The following is a 23,845-nucleotide window of genomic DNA, read 5'->3' on the forward strand; positions in this document are numbered from 1 at the left end:
TCTACTTTAGAGCAAATTTTGTGCTTTGCATGTTAATTAACTCTCCCTTGTTGCTACATGATAAATTGAGCAGAATCCCTTACGTTCTCATCAGAGTACAATTGTAGTATATGGAGTTTCCATGCCTCAGCTATAACCTTATTTTTGGCCTCAGTTTGGTGGCAGTTATCCAGTCTGTTAATAAAGTTCCAGATCTTGCTTTGGTCTTTTAATTTGGATTTTTCAAATAAAATTGACCACTGGATTTCTGAGTATTTCTGTTTCTGTTTCCCAAATATTTTTCCTATATTCAGTTTGCAGATTTCCTATGTGCTATATGGAAGGTTGGTTTGTGGCCATTTTATTGAGTTGGCACTTGTTTACCAATTTCTCCTTTTAATTGCTTCGATTCGGGGTAATCCATATTTTGTGATATGCTTGGGTGGGATTTATGGAGCCTGGTTTATGTTTGCTGGATATCATTTTACTATGCAGAGATTATATTACTTTGGACCATAGTGGTAATACATTGGGCCTCATTGTGTTTGAAGGCAGATCCTTTAGTTTCTGGCACTCCTGGTTATTTTACCACTGTTTTAACCTTTTTATATTTGGTGCCTTTTACATTATTCTCTTTAATATAAGCAAACTTGTATTTTCCCCAATTACTGATAGATGGCCAGCACATGCTATTGAAGCAGTCAGAGAGATTATTGTTGGATGGAAAAGTAGTCCACAAACCCAGCGAGCCTCGCATGTTTTCTGTACTTGGTCGCGGCGCTCGAGGAGGGCTAACCACCGGAAAAGGCATGACGTATACGTGCCTTCCACTAATCAAAAGAAGCAGATTCTAACAGGCAAGCCAACTTGCCAATAAAAGACACTGTCGTGACGTCGACGGGGCTACGAGCCCTCTTCTAATACCTTAAGCGTCTCACTAGCGATACGAATGCGTGAGCGCATGCGCGAAGGCTCGACCCTAAAAAATGAAAATGGGAGACAAGTGTAATTTAGTATGAACCATCCTCCATGCGAGCAGTGGGTTATATTTCCTACTGTATTGTATTTTCTGCATCTTGTAAGGCTGATTAGCTAAATGCCGTTGAAGAAGTTATAAATGAGTTTTCCTAATGGATCTTATTTTGTCATTTAGAAAGGTGAGATCATTTGAGGTGTTAGTCAGTCGTTGCTTAATAAAATCAAGTTGAAGTCTCCTCCTCTGATGAGTTTATGCTCTGGCAGCGAAATGGTTATGGGCCAGATATAAGAAGCGTTTTACTGGTTGCAAAATGCCACATCAGTCGCTTGCGACTCGTAAAATGCATTTTGAAGTGTACAAAAGGCAAAATGAGACTTGTTAACTTGTTACAGAATTGCATTTTTCTTTTGTGATTCGGTATTAGGAAGGAGTGTGTTTAGGGCTTCCCTTTCTAATATCAAAGACCACTGGAATGTATGAATGCTTTGAGACCGGAATGCGGTCATAAATCATTCATATTTTATTGACTCCATAGAGGAGGCGGTAAACCATCCACAAACAGGAATGGGTCTCCAAGAGACCCCTTCCCCTTTGTGAATGGGGGTGAAATCATTTTTTAGGAGTAGGCAGTTGTCCCACGGACCACTACCTACTCTTAAAAAATGAAAAGAAAACTTTTTAGTTTTCTTTTTGTAATGCATCCTGTTTTCTTTACGAAAACGGGATGCATTTAAAAGAAATGCTCTATTTAATAAGCAGTTACTGACATGGTAGTCTGCTGACCCCAGCAGGCCACCATCCCTGTGAGTGCTGGCCATTCCCAGTGGGTTGCAAATTGTGAACTTCCCCATAAATATTGATGAGGTAAGTCCCTTGTGACCCATTTGAGAATTTCAAACCGTGTTAAGCACACTGTAGTACATCACAGTTTGCAAATTCCTAATTGTGAATCGCAAAGATTTTCAATTAGGAAATCACAAACTGGATTTTTTTACATGTAGCCCTACGTTTTCTATCTCATTGAACTGTTGCTTTTGCTGTTTTGCTGGTGCTTTTTGGTCCTTCTTATGGATGTTTTGATAAACATTTATTAAAAGAGTTTTGGTATTGATGGCCAAATTATGGAGGATTACTGCTTGGAAGGAGTTGCAAGCGATGTTCAGTGGCGTTGTATTGGCTTTGACGGCAATTGATACGTATATTGCTAACTCTCTTTATTGCTTCCCAAAACCACTGCCTGGAATAGCCGCTTTACTCAATTCTAGGTTTCTTAGAGGCAAATAATATATACCATTGTGTTATACATGCTAGACCATCTGATTTCTAGAGCAATATGTGCAACATTTCAAACGAGTACTGCGAATAAATTTGAAGCCAAGACTGAATATGGCTTTTTAGGGAATAAGTAATTGTTAGGATTGCCGGTTGGCGCTAGGACCCAAGGCTCATGGGTAGCAACTCCACTCAGCTAAATTCGTAAGATCAGCTAGGAGGCAGATCTGGCAGTAACGACCTGTGGCTTACCTTCTGGCAATCTGAATAGCTCCATTAACATTGTGAAAACAGTTTGCGGCTCTAATTTTATTTTTGATTGTTGCAGGTGATTTGGATGGCAAAGGTGGGGATATCTTCTCGGGGACAAGATATCTGGATATTTTTCTCTTTCTTTTTTCATTTTTACTTAACTTGATGGCCTATTTCTCAAGGTCTATCTTGGTGTTATACAACGTCGCTGCTTTCTTAGGTGTTTTCCATACTACCTGGGTTGCATCAATCCTTACAATGCATTGCTGATGTATAGAGTGAATGCTTATGATGTCTTCAGTGGTTAATGCAGCTAGAACTGGTATATGGTCTAATTGCAATATGCTGCTTCTATTTAAAAATATCATGTCTTCCTCTTTGTTAGAAATGGGGTCCTTGGTTGACAGTCGGGTTACCCCCTGTTCAAGCAAAGACCCTCACTCTAGTCAGGGTAAAAGAGAATCACCCTCAGCTAACCCCTGCTTACCCCCTTGGTAGCTTGGCAGAGCAGTAGGCTTAACCTCAGAGTGCTAGGCGTAAAGTATTTGTACCAACACACACAGTAACTCAATGAAAACACTACAAAATGACACAACACAGGTTTAGAAAAATAGGAAATATTTATCTAAACAAAACAAGACCAAAACGACAAAAACCCACCATACACAAGTCAAGTTATTAATTAAAAATCAAAAAGAGTCTTTAAGTAGTTTTAAAAACACACTAGCGCTGCTAGAGTGAAAATGTACCTGGTGTGCGTCAAAAATAATCCCGCACGGCCGGGCGTGCGTCGAAAATAACTCCGCACGGCGGTACTCGAGTCAAAAATCCAGCCGCACGATGAGTTGACGATCCAGCCGCGCAGGTTGCGATCTCCCAGCCTCCGTCAGCGATGCTGCGCGTCGTTTCCCCTGCTCCGTGCGTCGATTCTTCGGTCGCGTTTCCTGCGAGCGTCGTTTCTCAGCCGCGGAGCTGGCGGCGCGTCGTTTTTCAGCCGCCGATCGGATTCACGTCGATCTTTTCCCCGCACGGCGCTCTGTGCGTGGATTTTCTTGTCTTTAGGCTGCCAGCTTCTCCTTTCAGGGTCCCAGGAACTGGATGGGCACCACAGGGCAGAGTAGGAGTCTCTCCAGAGGCTCCAGGTGCTGGCAGAGAGAAGTCTTTGCTGTCCCTGAGACTTCAAACAACAGGAGGCAAGCTCTAGATCAAGCCCTTGGAGATTTCTTCTCAAGATGGAAGGCACACAAAGTCCAGTCTTTGCCCTCTTACTCTGGCAGAAGCAGCACTGCAGGAAAGCTCCACAAAGCACAGTCACAGGCAGGGCAGCACTATCTCCTCAGCTAACAGCTCTTCTCCAGGCAGAGGTTCCTCTTGATTCCAGAAGTGTTTCTAAAGTCTGTAGATTTGGATGCCCTTCTTATACCCATTTTAGTCTTTGAAGTCACCTTTCTTCAAAGGGGACTTACACCTACTTGTGAAATCCTGCCTTGCCCAGGCAAGGCCTCAGACACACACCAGGGGGTTGGAGCCGGCATTGTTAGAGGCAGGCACAGTCCTTTCAGATGAGAGTGACCACTCCACCCCTCCCTCCTAGCAGAGATGGCTAATCAGGAAATGCAGGTTACACCCCAGCTCCCTTTGTGTCACTGTCTGGTGTGAGGTGAAAAACAACCCAACTGTCAAACTGACCCAGACAGGGAATCCACAAACAAGGCAGAGTCACAGAATGGTTTAAGCAAGAAAATGCTCACTTTCTAAAAGTGGCATTTTCAAACGCACAATCTTAAAATCAACTTTACTAAAAGATGTATTTTTAAATTGTGAGCTCAGGGACCCCAAACTCCACATGTCCATCTACTCTCTAGGGGAATCTACGCTTTAATCATATTTAAAGGTAGCCCCCATATTATCCTATGAGAGAGACAGTCCTTGCAACAGTGAAAAACGAATTTAGCAGTATTTCACTGTCAGGACATATAAACCACATTACTATATGTCCTACCTTATCCATACACTGCACCCTGCCCATGGGGCTACCTAGGGCCTACCTTAGGGGTGCCTTACATGTAAGAAAAGGGAAGGTTTAGGCCTGGCAAGTGGGTACACTTGCCAAGTCGAATTTACAGTGTAAAAATACACACACAGACACTGCAGTGGCAGGTCTGAGACTTGATTACAGAGCTACTTATGTGGGTGGCACAACCAGTGCTGCAGGCCCACTAGTAGCATTTGATTTACAGGCCCTGGCACCTCTAGTGCACCTTACTAGGGACTTACTAGTAAATCAAATATGCCAATCATGGATAAACCAATTACATACAATTTACACGGAGAGCATATGCACTTTAGCACTGGTTAGCAGTGGTAAAGTGCTCAGAGTTGAAAAGCCAACAGCAACAGGTCAGAAAAAAATAGGAGGCAGGAGGCAAAAAGACTGGGGATGACCCTGCATAAGCAAAAGTCCAACACGACCCCCTACCAGCCTAAAGCCAGGGGAGAACAATCAATACCTTGATGTACTTCCCTGATTGGGGCGATAGAACAAGGACCCAGGCCCACAACAGCAGGGGCATGTTCCAGTTCTACGCCTTCCTGACTCCAGTTGGATCCCTCTGTCCATACTCTCAGGGCCCACTAAGCTAACCCATGGGGAACCCTTCTCCACATCTACAGACACCATCTGCGCAGCACCTAACTTTACTTTGCTCACAGATGAATTGCAATGGGCAGATAGTACCACCAGGGCCAACACAGTGGTGTTGCCCACTCCACCCCCGGGGTGTGACTCTCGTCCCCTCCCCAGGGGCAACTCTGTCCACCAGGACAGCAAGTCACGGTGGCCCCGGACAACTGTCAGGGATGAGAGCCCGATCTCAGGCCTCTCCAACCACTGTGACTGCGGAGAGTGGGGGGCGGTAGCCCCAGGTGCCTGGCACCCTTTGACCACTCTCTTCCACCAGGTCAGGGATGACAACCTGACCCTGGTCCTCCCCTCTGGGGCTCTGTACCCTCCCTGCCGAAGCGGCACCCCCAGAGTCAAAAACTGTCAGGGTGCTTGTAGAAGCAGTCCTGCACAATTCTTCCACCAGTGCAGGGCTGTTAACCTGCAACTGGTCCGCCAACCTGGGGTCTGTACCTTCAGGTTGGACCAGGGCCAGGGGTGAGGCTCTTTCTCCCCTGTCCCTACTCTCAGGGTTCTGCACCCCCCCCTCAGGGAGAGTACCCCTTGAAATCACACCAGGGGGGGTGATTGGGCAAACCGCCCACCCCTTCAGGTCAGGGCTTACCCCCTGCACCTGATCCTCCAGTCCAGGGTCTGTACCCACAGACTGGACCACTGCCTGGCAACCCAGGACTTCCTGGGGGACATACCTACCCCCCACCAGGTCAGAGTTTACCCTCTGAACCTGGTCATTCAACCCAGGGTCACCACCCTGCGGTTGAACCACTGCCTGGCACACCAGGACTTCCAGGGGGGCACACTTACCCCCCTCAAGGGACACACTGTCCCCAAGGGCCACACAAGAGTCTGGCTGGCGCAGGTCTCCTGACCTCTGGCCATCTGACAGAGTCTGGATTCCCCCCAACCCAGAAATGGTCTTACCAAGGTCATTCCTGGGGGGCTCTGCTCTCAGAGCTGACCCCTGACCCTCCAGGTTCTCCACTGGGGTCCGCAACCCCCTCTCAACCCTCTGTCTGGACTTCTGCACCCCCTCACTAGGAGTGGTACTGCCAGACACCAGAATTGGTGGGACGCTGGCTACAGCCGCCCCCCCAAGTTCTCCTGACACTGTGGGGTCTCCCTCAACAGATGGCCCTATGGTACAGGCTAGGCTCCCCTCCTGGTGTTCCCTCATGGAACCCTCCAGGACCTGGGACCGGATCTCGGGCACCTTGGGCCTCAACCCATCCCCATTCCCTCTCCTCTGAGACTGGACATGGGGTCCCTCACCCATCCCACTACACTGGGACCTACCTGGGACACTACAATCCTTCCCTACCTCACCTGGTTGGGAACTACCTAGACCACTCCTCTCAGGAGCACCCCCAAATGCCTCTTCAGACTCTCTGGTACTCACCAAGAGGTCTGCCTCCATTGTAAGCTCCCTGGGGTCAGAGAACTCACACTCCACCTGGTGTTGGCATAGCTCTGGAAAATAAGGACTAGACATATGCTCTCCAGCAATTACATCACTCAGCCCCTCACATGAATTAACCAAAGTACCCTTCACCCAACCATCCAGTGACTCTGCTTTGAAAAAGCACCCCACATCACCCTCCTGAGACTGGTGAGACAGTACCTGACTGTCCCTGACACTCAACCCACACTCTTCTGGGATGTCTTCACACTCCATAACCAGGACTTCTACCTGGGGGGAACCCCTCTCCCTGTCACTCCCACCTAGAGTCAGTAGAGTGTCCCTCCCACCAGTAGGAATATGACTCCCCAGGCCAGTTCCCCAATCCACCTCAGGGACCCTGTGCATCACTGGAGCTACCTCATACCCCTGAACCTCCTGGTGTGTGTTAACTGCCTCCTTCAAGTAGGGCACCACATCTCTGGGCATGTGCACTTCTTCAGCAGCACTGGTTATACAATTGTTGCTGCCACCATTCCAGCTGGACTCAGCCCTCATGACTTCCAGCGGTTTCAATTTAAGCTTGTAAGCATAAATCATCTTTTGTATCTCGAAGTCCCTTTCCCACTTGTCATACTCCCTTTGCATCCTCAACTTTTCTGCCTCCAACCGGCGAACCCTTTCTGCCTGTCTGTCCTGCACATCTTTAGGAGTCAGACCTTTAGACGACACCCTGCTACCCCTCCTGGGGACCCTCCCCCCAGGCGTAACAGGTACCTCCACTACACCACTGTGTATCCTCTGCACTTCCCCACCCACATTCTCCTCCTCTGTGTGCCCTCCAGCCTTCTTGATTGTCACCCCGGCCCTCTGTGCCTTTTGCAGCTCCCCCTCCCTGGTGGAGCTCTTAGTGGGACAGTCAAGATCTTTAAGGAACTGTTTCAATTGAGCAACTGAGTACTCCTTCAGTTTCTCCATTTCAAACACAGCTCCAGCTGTTGCATCTCCAGATTGAGACATGATGGTCACAAGTGCAAAGTTCCAAAGGCAGAAAATAAGTTCCCAATGAAGTAAAAAGAATCAGTCAAGGGATCAGCAAAATCATGGAAGTAGAACAAAAAGGAGTCCTTAAGAGAAAAAGCAAAAGATCACCAAACAAGTAGTATCTGGTCACGTAGTGGTCTGAGATCAAAACAGTAGTGTACACTTAATCACTGTATGTCAAGTACAAATACAAGTCCAAATCCCGACCGCTGATCACCAATGTTAGAAATGGGGTCCTTGGTTGACAGTCGGGTTACCCCCTGTTCAAGCAAAGACCCTCACTCTAGTCAGGGTAAAAGAGAATCACCCTCAGCTAACCCCTGCTTACCCCCTTGGTAGCTTGGCAGAGCAGTAGGCTTAACCTCAGAGTGCTAGGCGTAAAGTATTTGTACCAACACACACAGTAACTCAATGAAAACACTACAAAATGACACAACACAGGTTTAGAAAAATAGGAAATATTTATCTAAACAAAACAAGACCAAAACGACAAAAACCCACCATACACAAGTCAAGTTATTAATTAAAAATCAAAAAGAGTCTTTAAGTAGTTTTAAAAACACACTAGCGCTGCTAGAGTGAAAATGTACCTGGTGTGCGTCAAAAATAATCCCGCACGGCCGGGCGTGCGTCGAAAATAACTCCGCACGGCGGTACTCGAGTCAAAAATCCAGCCGCACGATGAGTTGACGATCCAGCCGCGCAGGTTGCGATCTCCCAGCCTCCGTCAGCGATGCTGCGCGTCGTTTCCCCTGCTCCGTGCGTCGATTCTTCGGTCGCGTTTCCTGCGAGCGTCGTTTCTCAGCCGCGGAGCTGGCGGCGCGTCGTTTTTCAGCCGCCGATCGGATTCACGTCGATCTTTTCCCCGCACGGCGCTCTGTGCGTGGATTTTCTTGTCTTTAGGCTGCCAGCTTCTCCTTTCAGGGTCCCAGGAACTGGATGGGCACCACAGGGCAGAGTAGGAGTCTCTCCAGAGGCTCCAGGTGCTGGCAGAGAGAAGTCTTTGCTGTCCCTGAGACTTCAAACAACAGGAGGCAAGCTCTAGATCAAGCCCTTGGAGATTTCTTCTCAAGATGGAAGGCACACAAAGTCCAGTCTTTGCCCTCTTACTCTGGCAGAAGCAGCACTGCAGGAAAGCTCCACAAAGCACAGTCACAGGCAGGGCAGCACTATCTCCTCAGCTAACAGCTCTTCTCCAGGCAGAGGTTCCTCTTGATTCCAGAAGTGTTTCTAAAGTCTGTAGATTTGGATGCCCTTCTTATACCCATTTTAGTCTTTGAAGTCACCTTTCTTCAAAGGGGACTTACACCTACTTGTGAAATCCTGCCTTGCCCAGGCAAGGCCTCAGACACACACCAGGGGGTTGGAGCCGGCATTGTTAGAGGCAGGCACAGTCCTTTCAGATGAGAGTGACCACTCCACCCCTCCCTCCTAGCAGAGATGGCTAATCAGGAAATGCAGGTTACACCCCAGCTCCCTTTGTGTCACTGTCTGGTGTGAGGTGAAAAACAACCCAACTGTCAAACTGACCCAGACAGGGAATCCACAAACAAGGCAGAGTCACAGAATGGTTTAAGCAAGAAAATGCTCACTTTCTAAAAGTGGCATTTTCAAACGCACAATCTTAAAATCAACTTTACTAAAAGATGTATTTTTAAATTGTGAGCTCAGGGACCCCAAACTCCACATGTCCATCTACTCTCTAGGGGAATCTACGCTTTAATCATATTTAAAGGTAGCCCCCATATTATCCTATGAGAGAGACAGTCCTTGCAACAGTGAAAAACGAATTTAGCAGTATTTCACTGTCAGGACATATAAACCACATTACTATATGTCCTACCTTATCCATACACTGCACCCTGCCCATGGGGCTACCTAGGGCCTACCTTAGGGGTGCCTTACATGTAAGAAAAGGGAAGGTTTAGGCCTGGCAAGTGGGTACACTTGCCAAGTCGAATTTACAGTGTAAAAATACACACACAGACACTGCAGTGGCAGGTCTGAGACTTGATTACAGAGCTACTTATGTGGGTGGCACAACCAGTGCTGCAGGCCCACTAGTAGCATTTGATTTACAGGCCCTGGCACCTCTAGTGCACCTTACTAGGGACTTACTAGTAAATCAAATATGCCAATCATGGATAAACCAATTACATACAATTTACACGGAGAGCATATGCACTTTAGCACTGGTTAGCAGTGGTAAAGTGCTCAGAGTTGAAAAGCCAACAGCAACAGGTCAGAAAAAAATAGGAGGCAGGAGGCAAAAAGACTGGGGATGACCCTGCATAAGCAAAAGTCCAACACTCTTGGATTGCATTTTGGTGTAAAAATTTGTTTTTACATCCTGTGTAGTGTAATCATTAGGTTTTGCTCTGTAATGCTTGTCTGTTGTAGGACAGGGCAATTAGAATTCTATGTACGAGCTTTCATGATTGACCCTTTTGTCACCTGATATATTTAAGTGTTTAGACCGTGGATTATTGGATGTGCCACCTTGGCATTAGTTCTCACCTTTGATTTGGAAGATTCCTGTACGCTCAATGGAGGGATGGTGAAACCAGGACTGGGTTTTCCAATGGTTGTGATTATTTCTCTCATGGAATATTTCTTATGTGTGACTGGGCTGACAGCCCCACTGGAAATATAGTCAGGGCTATCAGGTGCACTGCGATGTTTATCAATGGCAGTGTCTATGGCAGCTTGTATCACGGAAGTTTTGGCAGCAGGGGCCACTGGCTCAGAAACTATAATGGATGGCCATGCCCTAGGTTCTGTATGTTGTTCAGGTTTATCTCTACATACGCCTTAGTTGTTTGGATGTCCCATGGTCTTTTCATTTTTCTACATTTATTGTGGTTGGAGACTTTGTCCGAGGTCCTATCTGCTGTCCGACTTTATGAAGGCCTTCACTTTGCCATTGTAAGAGTTTCCCTTAGATTTGGCCCTTTCTGAAAGTGGTGTTTATATTGAACTCTGTTTGTTTATTTTTTGCGCTTCTTTCCGGTTAATGGTTTAAATGGAGGGTGGGAGGGCTGACCGAAATCTTTTCTTTTAACAGTTGTAGTGGTAGAGAGTTATGGCTGACGGGTCCTGAAACAGTGATTGTATTCTTCTTTTGTCTTGTCTTAGTCGTGTGGCTATTGTATTGCTGCACAAAGCATCCACGAGTTTAACATTATCTGTAGGGTGTTTTAGAGTTCAGCCAAGGCACAAAGTTTATCAACGATTGAGTAAATGCGAAGGTATTGATTTGAGTCTTGGAGGCAGGTGCAGTTAAATCGAGTTTGTGTTGTAGATTGATTAGTTTGCCTTCAAGTTCAGCAACGCAAGTGGCAAAAGATTGCACTAAATCTGCTCGTAATTCTAGCTTGTGTGATTGCCAGTTGAGAGCCATAATTGTGGTTGCCAGTAAAGAGTTGATTGAACATTAGATGTTACAATTGCATGAAGTATGTAGTCGGCTAAGTCATGAGTAGAAAGAGGATTGGTTAATACGAGATTGTCTAGTTGTTGGACAATACTTTGTCTAAGAAGGAGCTTCCAGAAACATTAGGGTTTGTGGGAGTTTGAGGGTGGAAGAGGGTCCTGTAGGTAAAATGAAGTAAAGTAATAGTTCAATCAGTGGCATACCTAAGCAGTCTTTCGCGCTGTGATGTATTTCTGTGAAGGTTTCAATGCATGGAATTTCAATTGGAATTTAGGAGGAGTTTGGAATTCACACGTTTTGAGTCTGCCATTATACTTGATGGCATGTTTAAAGAGTTTGTCATTAGCTGTAATATAGTAACTCCGTGTTTTCTATGGCACACGCAGTCTTACTACAGTGAAAATCGGTTTGAATCCTTTTCCCAGTAATGGGATGAAGAACAATAAATACATATGCCCTACTTTTAAATACTATAGGGATTACTTACTACTATTTAAAAGGGAGATTTAGGACTGGTACTAGGGTGAATTTAACTAGTAGAAATTACAGTTTTAAAACTGCCCAGCTGGGCTGCTGTGGCAGGCCTAGAAGCATGTTTTGTATGGCCACTTCAGTATTGTCAAAATAAGTGCTGCCGTCCAATAGTGACATTTTACCTCAGACCCGGGGTAGACAGGGCATCATATTCTAGGAACTTCAATGTAAGGTAAATATGCCACTCAGTAATATTACTAGTTTGACATATTTTTAGAAAGTCAGTGGACATTCATTTGGACCTGGTTAGCAGGTTTTTAGTCTTCGGAGTTCAAACGGAAGCTTCATCAGTCCAATAAAATGGTGGGCGATCATGCAAAAAATGCATTTTCTTAAACATATGCTCTGACTGAGTGGAAGGGAAAAATGAAATGGTACAAGGGTAGGACAAGTATTAGAACAGGAATCAATGCTATGGAACTTACAAGAAAACTGTAGTCAGGGGAAAGAGGCTGACCCCAAAGTCTTCTCCATGTAGTATTGTATACAATGTTGCTATTACAGACAGCGAAAGCTGTGTGTAGTCTGGCTGCAAAAAAATAGGAATTTTACTTAAAAGCAGAGAATATTACATTAAAAAAAAAACAACAAAAGATATTAAAAAGTTATTTTACCATTAAGTAGTGAAGTAACTTTCAAATTTTGCTGCACTGGAATAAAAAAATCACCCTCAATTCCCAGTTTAAGAAGCTATACGGCAGTGCAGTGCATATTGTATTGTACTGTACTGTGTTGTATTGGTGATCACACAATACAACACATGAGATATCACATCATAAATATTGCGGCACATGAGATCCCTCAGGCCATTACCAATGGCAATCCAGAAGAAATGGCATATACTTTTGACATCCAATTCGCAGTACTTTAGTGTCACGAAGAATGTTACTAATCCAGTCTACTAGATAAAAAAGCAATATTGTCTTCTGCAAATATTAGTTTACCTTACTGCCTTCTATATTCATATTGTTTAGGTCAGTGGTTACCAACCTTTTGACTTCTGTGGACCCCCACTTTAGCATTATTGAAATCCAGGGACCCTCCCCCCGAATAAGTAATTACTGGAGGCCAGGGACGCCGGTTTAAACATTGTTGATGATTTGAAAACCAAAACAATACACAAAAATGAAAGAAACAAGCATTCATTAAACACATACACAAATTATGACACATTTTATTTAATTTGCAAACAAATATAAAGAAGAAAATAAAAAATGTAATTTCTTTGTTGATGATTTGAAAATCAAAACAATACACACAAAATAAATAAACAAGCATTCATCAAACACATACACAAATTATGACACATTTTATTTAATTTTTATAAATAAGAAAATAAAAAATTTAATTTTAATAGGAAGGTTAGAGCTTTTTTAAATTCAATTGAAGTTACACATCGTACAAACTATATTCTGTTTGTTGCACCTGCACTGCTTCCACGAATCAATTTTAGGATGCAGATTTAATTTTTAGCCTCCAATTTCAAATTCCTTGACATTTACAGTATGTTTTAAATTTTTCAGTTGTACATTTAGCCACTTTGTTTATGTACACTTTATTAATCTGTTAATATTATTTAATTTTTGAAGGAGTTTGCGGACCCCAGGGGTCCCCGGACCACAGGTTGGGAACCACTGGTTTAGGTGATTGTGTTTAAATCACAGTCCATTGCTCACTAAACTGTAGTTTGACTTTAAATTGACACATTTTTGGTGAATTTCTAGGTTCTGATGGTAAAATTAGGGGATTGTTCAACTCTACAGGCTAGGAAACTGTAGTAAGAGACATAGAATTAGAAGAGACCCTGGAAACCTTGCCCCTAAACCAAATTATTGTGTACTTCGTAAGAGTTTCTATAGTAGTTTGCTGGGGCAAATGTGTAAATAGTGATTTATTTGCTGCTTTGATTGATGCAGCTAAAGTGAGAGATCTGTCCATTAAAGCATCACTTGCACGTATTGCATGATCTATCCACAAGTGACCTTTGATCTTCCTGAAGCGTTTTAAGTCCAAACACTGCCCTCTCACACCAGCAATACAAGAAATATCTTATCTAATCATACAAACCAAAATTCAGAGTCCTTTTTCCATGTTATGAGTGAGTTATTACAGAAGAGATACCGGGTTTTTTTTCTATCTGCTGCTTCCCAAGAGCACAGTCACATAGTGGTAGCAAGAAGGTATGTTTCGTCTTTATCATGTGGCACTGTTAAGTGCTACTTCTGCAATTTTAATCACAATGGTGCACAGGCAAAAATTAATCATCAGAGTAGGTATCAATCAATGAAGCCTTTATTGTTTCAGTTTAAAGAGGCCATAAAATAAAAGAGTCAGTACAAATTTATGTTTTAGACCTTGGTCTTTAAAACACATTTTAAGTAACCACATATAATCTTTATGTATTATAATTACATAATAGGTTATTTGGATTTATAAAAGCATATGCAGCCAATAGATAAATAGTTGCTATCACCATATAAGTAGTAATAAAATCTAACAATTTAAAAAAAGTTTAAAGATTCCTTCATAGCTAACAAGGATCTTTCTACTGCATAGTTTACATCCAAATACCTCATGTCTATCAAAAATTCTGCGGCCTACCTTCACTCTGATATTCCATATTTCAAAAGAACTGGCTTTAAACATGCATTACATACAAACAGTAACCTCTGGCAAGCTAGTGACACATGTAAACAATCAGGCTTAACATTTAGGCCCTCATTATGACCGTGGCGGTCTGCTGTAATATGGTGGAAAGTACTGCCAACAGGCTGGTGGTACTTTCCACCATATTATGACATTTGAGGTTTGGCTGAAGCCAAACCGCCAATGTGCCACACCGACCACCACAACGATAACGGTCGCCGGGCTGGAGATATAAATCTCCAGCCCGGCGGCCGTCACTGTACTGCCTGCGGGATAATGAGCACGCCTACTGCCATGGTTTTCGTGGCTTCCTTACTGCCACGAAAACCATGGCAGTAGGCACTATCAGTGACAGGGAATCCCCACCCTTAACCCCCTCCCCAGTTTCCCACCACCCCCCTTCCTCTCCAGACCCCCCTTCATTCACGCCCCTCCCTTCACACACGCACACAGGCATACACACACCCATTCCCACATTCATCCATGCATGCATACATCCATTCACACACACATCTGCACACACTTTCATACATACACGCAGACACACATTCACAGAACACAACATAAACACACTCACACATACATACATGCACACATTCTACACGGAACACACACCCACATACACCCTCGCACAAACATTCACACACACCTCCACACACACACACACACACACACAACACCCTCCCCCCCGTTGGAGCACCCACTTACCTGTTCAGGCGGTTCTCCGGGAACCATTTTGTCATGAGTGACTTAAAAACTGTGTGGATACTTTACCACATAGATGTCTCATATCCTGTTCTCTAGCACAGTTATTAGTTAATGTGCGGAGCTCGCCCTTAGAGATGCTTACCTGGAAGTTTTTGTTCCCTATATTTATAGTTAACTGCTTACATATGTTTCCAAGCATCTTTCTAATCTCTTCTGCCCACTTCAACTCGCTGAGTACTATCACATTCTTCTAAAGGGTGGCAATTTTTCGGCTTTCTCTCCTTTCTAGTCGTAACCAAAATCTCAGTACCTCTTCATACACCAACTAACTCCAGACAGTCTTTTTTTAGCATTTTCATTCTTCATAGGCCCAGTTGGATTTACCGCTTAGGCATAACACTTTCACTCTATACTGGGATTGTGGGCAGATCATAGCGAGGTAAGCTGTTAAAAGAGGCGTTAGGAACGGACCTTCATGCTCTTTATTGAATATTTTTGCCCACAAACTCTTGCTTTTAGGAGTTCGATGTGTTCCTTCCACTGCAGTTTGCCTTCGAGCCACATACCAATATATTTGTTTTTATTGACAACCTCTATTTTTGTATCACTAAAGTACCATTTACAATTTCCAAACATCAGGACTTTGGTGTTATCCATACTTACTATCAATTTCTTCTTACTGCAATATGAATTGAACACCATTCATTTCCTTTGAAGGCCTACTTAAGTCATGCCCATGATGTCACAGTCGTCCACATATAAAAATCAGGAGACATATGTCATTCATTTTCGGTCTTAAGCCTTTTAATGCTGATAAAACAACAGGCAAAGCTCATAAAAATATAGGTAATGATAATGGGATCAACACACAACACTGTCTAAGTTAATTTTTTATTGTTATTTTCAGAGACAATGACTCTTCTGCATCTGCTACCACAAGTGCCAAATTCTGCCTGTGTAGTTCCTACAGAATCAAGAGAAGATTTTTGGGGATTTCTAATTTTATTACTGTTTCCCATATCTGTGTACAATCCACCAAATCACATGACGCACAAAATTCTACAAAGCAGCAGAAAACTTTGCCCGTTTGTCTCACAAACATTTGTGCTTGTGCCCACAAGCTAAATCAGTGGTCTATTGTTGAATGACCCACTTTAAAACCTCCCTTCTATTCTAAGGGGAGTATATTCTTTGTTTGTATTTGCTCTTTCAGCAGGCCAAGTGTCATATTTTAAAACAACTTATCCCCACTTCTAAGAGGCTTATCAAACCATAATTATTGGGTGCAGTGGCATCTTCCTTTTTATGAATGGGTCTTAAAATAGCACTCTTCCCATTTTTTAAGAACATGCCTGTCAGTAAATCTGTGGAAAACCAAATAATATACAATTTCCACCAATCCACATTTGTGTAATTATAGTTGCTGGTAATTTATCTAGTCCGATGGCTCTTGGTAATTTTAATGACACTATAATTTCCTTAATACTCTTAAAGGAGAACTGTGTTATGATCTACAATACATGTTTTCACCTGCAGTAACCATTCAGATCCATTACTGTATATTTCCTCCAAGTAAGTTATCCATGCGTATTCCCATGTCAAGCACTGCAATTTCCCTTCCTCCTTTCCTGTCCCTTGTTGGACGAGCTGTCAGATTTGTTTTTACATTTTTAATTTCTTTCACGTCCAGCAAATCCTTTCAGCACTTATCATAGAAGACATTTTTTTGTTATGTAGTTTTCCCTTATAATCTCTTTTTGCCACAAGTAAAATCTTTCTTTTATCTCATGATGATATTTTTTCTAATGTTCTCTCTCCCATTTATAATCAGTTTTTTAAAGTTTCTACATTCCATAATAAACCAGCCGTTTTGATTCTTCTTATCTGCACTTACTCCCTTTTTTTCTGCCTATTGTAATTTAATTAGACATTCTACTACCGGCATAATTGTTTCATTATTCCAATGTATAAAACTGACCTGCACTTCTTCCTGTATTATGTCTTGTCGCTACTCCAAAATTAGCCAACAACCATAAATGTTTGTCTGTAAGCCCAGTCGTAAGGCATTTAGGTTAGTCTACTTGTAAAGGGAGTCCCTGCTTTCTAACCACAGGAACCTCAACAGTTGAAGCTAGCTGTACCGGACAGTGATCACTTCCATCCATTCGTAAAACTTTAAAATGCTGAACTCTATAAAAAAAACTATGCATGCATATAAATATAATCTATGGAGCACAACTGATTTCCATTAATAAAAGTTTGTCTAGCCAGGTGGTCTGAGATGGTGCAGCCATTTATACTAAACATCCTGCTTGATTCCAAAAACCTTTGCAATGCTGCGTTCTGAGCTGTAGCTGTATTTACTAGAAAACATACAGGATTGATATTATATGCTGATGCTACATGAACGTACAGTAGATCACTCTTACATGGGTCTAATTTATGGTTAAAATCTTCAATATTAGCACTAAGTGTGAGGGATAATTTGCACATATCTTTATTAGGACTTGTTTGGACATTGTTAGCTGAACTGCATAGTCTGCTACATTCACTGGTTGAATATCCACGTTAATAACAATTATACAATCCCAGAGGTAGTCCTTTTTGTGTACAGTTGAATGAGGCATGCCATGATCTAATTACAATTTTAATTTATCTCTGTCACTTTGTACGCCAGTTTAACAGAGTTCAGGGTTATCGAACCCCTAGAAGGCTGACTTGCACCCAGTTTCTTTGCTTTTTACTAACCTGTCCGAATCCATTGATAAGAGGCAGGTCTTTGCACAGCCAAGTTTTCTGAAAACCAGTGCTTAATTTGTAAAAAAAAAAAAAAAAAAGTGTCAGGGCCCTTCACAGGAGGCCTTTCAACTTGCATTACCCATTGCCCCTGCCAGCGCTGCCAATGACAGTACCTACACAAGAATCAATCATGGCACTCCTACAAGTGTGACAATTCAGACTATTCCAGGCCACCCAGATCTATAACCATGGGCGGGCTGTGGATATTGCTAATTTTTAATGTATGTTGAATTATTAAACACTGTTATTGTGCTATTCACAAAATTAGACAGACAATGACACCATGTGATGGACAATCATGATTGTCGATGTTGAGAATTAAGTCCGGGAGCTGAACACAGGAAACCACCATCTCAAATGAAGCACTGATAAAAATACGTGATCTCCTATAGATACACAATTTCTTTAAAAACGTCTAAGCGCAATAGTTTCTAGAAGCCACATATATTGCATGATTCAACAGATAGGCTGTGCGAAGAAATTCATCCTAATCTATTTCGCTCAGACATCCCAGTTCTGTTTCATCTGTGGATGCCAAACCATCATAACGATTACCTTCTCCATAACTGCCCCTGACAATGTTATCTGTTGGAATTGTCACTCTCAGGGAACCCTTTTTCCCACTATATAGCTGGCTTCTAATCCGTTTTTCCTGGTAAGATACTTTTTCATGTTCTTTTCCCTAGCCCTGCATGTTGTTGTAGGAAGTGATTGCTCATGTATTCAATCTTTGCTATTTCCTTCTCAGATATAAATTGTATACCTTCTTTTACGATCGCCTTCTCTGCATTCCCACGGCTGACTTCACAATTTTGGAGAAGAGTAAGACATTTGTGACCTCTTTACCTACCTTGTCAATAACAAAACCCACCTGCTTTATGTCCCTTGTGGAGATCGCTTACAGGCTGGGGCACTGTACTAAAATAAAGAGCAACTGTGATTGATTTGACCATTTCTCAACCTTTACTGTGGCTCTAAATAAATCCATAACTTATCTTTTCTCTGATTCACTTTCCCCTAACACTTCTTTCCACCTCTCTTCTACCTACTCTATCCTCGTCAATCTCAGGGCTTTGATGGGACCAGTAATACAAACTGTGTTCCTTCTCACACCCATGCCCCCACCCTCTTGCCTAAGTACTCTTACCTCTTTATCATGGTGGGAGCAGACTCCTGAGTATGTACTTTTAACCCCCTCCTTCAGCGTTGACTCAGGACAGGCTCCTTTCTACTACCAGCTAGTTCCTTCCCTTTACCTTTGTTGGCCCCTTTGCACATTGATCTCCCATAGTAGAGGGGCTTAAGCTATCCTTCCCTTTCTTACATTTCCTGATGTTTTACTAAACCCCTATGTGATTGTTTGGGGTATGTAACGTTTGTACATTGTTTGCACTCCCTACTTTTTAATTGAGAGTAGTTGTTTAGAAATGTAGACTGTAGTGGTGCTATTTGATAGTCATGAGTATCCATCATGGCTATCCTTATTTTCTGCTTGCAACATTTATTTGTTTTACCTTAGCCATGATGCCCTGCAGCTGAGGTTTTTGTGCATTTAAAACATCACTGTTTTTAACTATCACTTCAAATATTCCTTGAAAGATTCTTTGCATTTCTAACATTATGTCCAACAGAGATTCTGAAAGGGAAGCTGATGTCTCTAAATTTAAAGAAGACTGTTGGTTAAATGTGCCGGTTCTGTTATTACCAATGCCATTGCAAAGACCCATGGTTCCATCCATGTTAGTTGGGCAATTATTGTCCACATATATCAAATTCCCACCTACAACCTCTGGATCCCCTACTAACACCATTTAGTTCATCATGTATTAATCCTTCTATCACAAGTGAGTACAGCTGCGATGATAAAAGCAATCTTGTCTACCATGTATAGTGCCTCTATAAAAGACTGGTCTTGCACTAGGTCTGATGTTGACAGATTTAAACTTCTCACTTCTTCACCAGTTATTATAGCTTTGTTAATCGTAGAAACGTTCTTTTGACTCCTACTGAGCATAAAGTGCTTTCTCACAAAGAGTTTTATTGGCTTTACATCATTCATTACATTTGTTGCTGGTGTGCTGCTGGGCACTCCTAATTCATCCTGGTTGACATTATTTAAAGTGTTTTTTCATCTGATGGGCAAATTATTTGTAAGGGGTATACCCAGCCGAGGTGTGCACCCTGGCGCACACCTGAGTCCCCCTTCACCTGGATGGACAGCAGACACACTAGTTGTATGACCAACGTGTAGACTGACACCTTGTCCACTCTAGATACTGAATCTGAGAGAGCTATGAATTAGAGACTAGATTTCCCCTACCGGGCCGAGCATCCTGCAAAAAGGACAGGAAGCAAATAAACTACTGCTGCAACACTTTTGCTTTCATGTTCTCTGTGAACGCATATAATTGGGCGGGCATGAGCTCGGCAGCTACAGGCTAACGCAGGTAGAGGAAGTAGCACACAAGTTAATTTAAAAAGTGCAGTTAGTCAATTGGCTCAAAGACCAAAGATACTTACGGGCATATTTAGGATGCCCCTAGACCCACTTGTGCCACATTTATGTCATTTTTTTAATGCAAATGTGGCATTTCCCATGCACCTTATTTACAACATGGCATAATGCAAGCATCGCACCGCGTTGTAAACCCTTGTGCCACATTATGCCTGGGCCAGGCATAATGTATGCAAGGGGGGTGTTCCCATGCGGGGAGGCTCTGAAAAGGAGTGCAGTGAAATTTACTAGATTTCACTGCACCATTCATAGCATCATTATTAACGCCTGCCTACGGCTCCCATTGAAAACAATTGGTCTCCCTGTGCTTTGCTGCATTACCAACATAATTTATGGCACTAAGCCAGCAAAGCATCACATTAGCACCATAAATTATGATGCTGTTGTGGACATGACCACCATGAAGCTGCGTATTATGAAAACGGCGCACACATGGTGTCTTTAGGGGGACACAATGAGAGCTAGAAAAGTGGCACATCATGAATGATGCACCACCTTTTCATAAATATGCCCTTTTTGTTTGATCTTTTAATCTTTCATCCTAAAGCCAATGGCTTGTAGGTCTCCTGGCTTTCTATGTTGTATTAATGAAGAGGCCGCAGTAAAGAGACTCCCTACAGCATCCATAGATTAAATCTTCTCACATGAATCATTTGAGTCCACACAAGCATAACATGTTAACTGTTTCCACTGTTTCTGTGGTGCAGTTACACTAGCATTTAGTAGTAGGTCAATCTAAACTTCATGTACAGTGAACTTTTTCTTCTGTATGATGTAGAGATAGGTATTGTGGAGGGAACACAACAGAAATGCCATCCCTGGGGTTCTGTACACATACATTAATCAGTTTAAAGGCAGTATCTGCAAGTTCAGACTGAATATAGGCCCTGAACCAAAATAAAAATGGTCCCCTTGTGGCCAATTCCTTTTATTTATGTTGCTAAGGGCAATGTTTTGTTGTAGTATAAGGGAAATTAACAATTACACCTGGTCAAATAGACCATAAAAGTAGTAAAGATGTTCATTCACAAGGGACATTCAGTCATCTTGTTTAGATTGTGAGCTCAGAGTACCCTCATGTACTGGTCACTTGATCATTCCTTTGTCTGCCATTATACCTCCTTTGTTCCCTTTGTCTTTCCCTGGGATCACCCTATTTACACACTCATCCCCAGTGTACTTCCTGCAAATGCTTAATTTGAAAAAATGTAGGTACCCAGGCCCTCTTCACAAGGCAACTTCTGCTTTCACTGCTTATTACTGCTGTCAGTACTGCCAGTTACAGTAGCAACATAACTGCTAACCAATTCTGAATATTCCATAAGAATGGCTTTGCCGGAAGGTATTTGTCATATTAATGTATATTAAATTAATAAACAACTGTTGTTATGCTTGTCTCTAAAACAGACAAACATGCCACCATGTGCAGACTGTCATATGTGTCAGTGTTGACAATTAAGTGCTGGTGCAGATTACAGTTATTTTGAATAATAGGAAAGTACTTTAGTTGAGAAATATGATTTGTGGCTTTTTTGACATCTCAAACCATTTGTACAATCTAAATTTCTATACACAGATACTCCATGTGGAAATGTGGGTTATTAGTAGGTGAGGGCTAGTCATAATGCCATAATCAATAATAAGCCCTTTGTCAAGTCTTAATAAATTAATCCTGCTCATCCCTGGGTAGCTTGGCAATAAGCAGTCAGGCATAACTTAGGAGACATATAAGCATAAAGCATTTCATACCACCAAAACTTAAAATAAATAAAAGACGCAACACAGTAAAAACCCAGCACCATTTGTTTTAAATAGAGAATATTGTTATGTTTAAATTTACACCAAAAACAACAAAAATCCAATGTAGGGAACCGGAGATATGAATTTTAAAAGAATCTAGGGGGTCATTATGACCCCAACGGTCAGTGATAATGTGGCGGTAGTACCACCAATAGGCTGGCGGTACATACCACCACATTATGACATTGTGGGTTGGCTGCAGCCAACCCACCAATTTACCATACCAACCGCCATGGCGGTAGCAGCCGCTGGGCCGGAGATAAGACTCTCCAGCCTGTCGCCCACTATTGTACCCCTGGTGGCATCATGACCCTGCCTACCGCCATAGTTTTCGTGGCGTTTACATCACCATGAAAAACCATGGCGGTAGGCCCTACCAGTGACAGGGAATTCCTTCGGGGTCGCTCACCTTGTGTGACGGCGCAAAAAAAAGATCCCTGGTGCCTAGTGGTTTCTGCCCCCCTTGGAGGTATATTGACCTAAAATCGGCCGATCTGCCCCCAAAGCGAGCAGAAATGGCCTAAATACAATATGTCTAAGGGGTCGCTCCCCATCTGTAAAACAATAACAACAATAAAAATCCCCGGTGCCTAGTGGTTTCTGCCCCCCTTGGGGCAGATCGGCCTAATTAAAATAGGCTGATCTGCCCTCTTGGGGGGCATAAATGGCCTAAACTAAATTTGCCCCCTAGGGGAACGATCCTTGCCTAAGGGGTCGCTCCCCTTAGGTGAAATTCACAGAAGAAAAAAAAACTCCCTGGTGTCTAGTGGTTTCTGTCCCCCTTGGGGGCAGATTGGCCTCATAAAAATAGGCCAATCTGCCCCCAAGGTGGGCAGAAATGGCCTAAATATAATTTGCCCCCTATGGGAGCGACCCTTGCCTAAGGGGTCGCTCCCCACCTCTAAAATAAAAAACAAAACAAAACAACCCCAAAAAATGTATCCCTTGTGCCTAGAGGCCTTAAAAAAAAATTCCCCCCCTGGGAGTGACCCTTGCCCAAGGGGTCGCTCCCTCATGCCAGTTTCATTTTTTTAAATAAATCCCTGGTGTCTAGTGGGCGTTTCAAAAGCCGGATTGCTTTGCAATCCGGCTTTTGACACGCTCAGAGAGACTTCAAAGAGAAGGAAATTCCTTTCCTTCCTTTGAAGCCCCTCTGGGCCCCCCCCCACGTGATTGGAAGAGAAATGCAAGGCATTTTTCTTCCGATCGCGGAGGCCCTGTGACAATCAGCGCGCAATCGCGCGCTGACGTCACAGCAGGGGGCATGGGGGGTGGAAGGGGAAGGGTTTCCCCTTCCATCCCTGCCTTAGGGGGGTGGGGGGACCCTGTAATGGTTACGTCCTGGGCACAGCAGCACTGTGCCTCAGGATGTAACCATTACGTCCTGGGCACAGAAGGGGTTATTCTTCAGTATTGCCATAGACATACAGGGTGTCATTACGACCCTGGCGGTCGGAGACCGCCAGTGCTAAAGTGGCGTCTGTACCGCCAACAGGCTGGCGGTACGGAGACCCATATTATGACCGCGGCGGTAGCGCCGCGGTCGCACCGCCGGGGCCGGCGGTTTCCTGCCGTTTTAGCCCCGGCGGTGATAATCCGCCAGGGCTGCGCTGCAAGCAGCGCTGCCCTGGGGATTATGACTCCCCTACCGCCAGGAAGAGGCTGGAGGTAAGGGGAGTACAGGGCCCCGTGCAGCTTTTCACTGTCTGCGTAGCAGACAGTGAAAAGCGCGACCGGTGCTACTGCACCCGTCGCACGGCCGCAACACCGCCAGCTCCATTAGGAGCCGGCTCCTATGTTGCGGC

At 43.5% G+C, this 23,845-nt stretch overlaps 1 protein-coding gene across 2 annotated transcripts in view; it reads left to right on the plus strand.

Annotated features, from left to right (window-relative positions):
- Positions 1–23,845, plus strand: part of CD36 (CD36 molecule (CD36 blood group)) — a 574,756-nt gene that overhangs the window by 71,741 nt on the left and 479,170 nt on the right. The window lies entirely within an intron of this gene.

This window comes from Pleurodeles waltl, chromosome 4_1 (assembly GCF_031143425.1).
Source record: "Pleurodeles waltl isolate 20211129_DDA chromosome 4_1, aPleWal1.hap1.20221129, whole genome shotgun sequence".
NCBI lineage: Eukaryota > Metazoa > Chordata > Amphibia > Caudata > Salamandridae > Pleurodeles > Pleurodeles waltl.